Here is a 1,239-nt window from a genome sequence, read left to right on the forward strand (position 1 = left end):
AATTTTGAGCATAACTTTTTTCCTTTTAGAATTTGAGGATTCTAAAAAATTGCAAACAGGCCATAGGCAGTCAAAATCGGATGCGCATTTTCATGCTGATTTTTTTAAATATATTATGCGGGTTTTTTCGACATCGTATGCAAAAGATATGGCCGTTTTACATTTTCATAACACTTTTTTGCAAAGCATGTCCAAATTTAAGTTTTTTAATTTTCCTAACTAGTAAATGTAGTAACATAACTACATATCGAAGGATGCCTTTAGTCCTTTAGTCCTGGTTCGTGTCTCAAACCGGAACTAAAGGGCTCATTTGAACCGGGACTAATGCCTTTAGTCCCGGTTTGAGACACGAATCCGGACTAATGCCCCATGGGTACCGGTTCGTTACTGAACCGTGACTAATGGGCTTATCTGGCTCGAACATATGCCCTATTTTCTACTATTGTACGTTGCATGAACGCTTGTACGCGCCAGCACGAACTCTTCATCCTTCTCTTTCCGATTCAAACTCGATGTTCAATCCGTGTTTCCGTGGAGCTTGACCACGTGAACTCGTGAAGCCTGCAAAGTTGCAAGTAGATTCCTGCATGTAGATGCTTCCGGCGAAGAATTAATTCTGATCATGGCTTGAACATGCCATAAAATCATAGTTTTCCGGAGGAGCAGTCATTCCGCGTTATGGCGCCTTCCAATTGAGTGCAAATTTCCGGCCCAGGAAAAAAATGAGCTCCATGGATGATCTCGTGAGCCACGTGCACGTTGTCCTTTGAACGGCACACGTGGATCAGCTTGACGAGAAGCAACACGGGCTGCCGCGTGACTATTCGATGCAGCCGGACCAACATGCCAAAGCACACAGCAGGCCATCACCGACCAGGGACGGCGCTCCGGTAGAGTTTGCAGCGGATTAAGGGCCACGAGCCACGACCATGTCCGCAGAGTTGCATAGCGGGTTAGCAATTGCATTTGCATGGTACGATGGTACTATTGCTAGCGAACGAACCTTGCTCTGATACCAACTTTAGAAATTTAGGGTTTGTGGTCTACCCCTTATTCCTCTGCGCTCATCACTGGTATCGCTCACAATTCGCATATCTAAGACTAAGGGGCAGGGACCTTCTTATACTATTTTTTTAAAGAGTCCACCTCTTATACAGATAAGATTCCTAGTCATACAACTAGTTTCCGAGATAGAGTCTAGACCAAATTACCAACCACGATCATATTTATCTATTAACG

Source organism: Triticum dicoccoides, chromosome 5B (assembly GCF_002162155.2).
Source record: "Triticum dicoccoides isolate Atlit2015 ecotype Zavitan chromosome 5B, WEW_v2.0, whole genome shotgun sequence".
In the NCBI taxonomy this organism is placed as follows: domain Eukaryota; kingdom Viridiplantae; phylum Streptophyta; class Magnoliopsida; order Poales; family Poaceae; genus Triticum; species Triticum dicoccoides.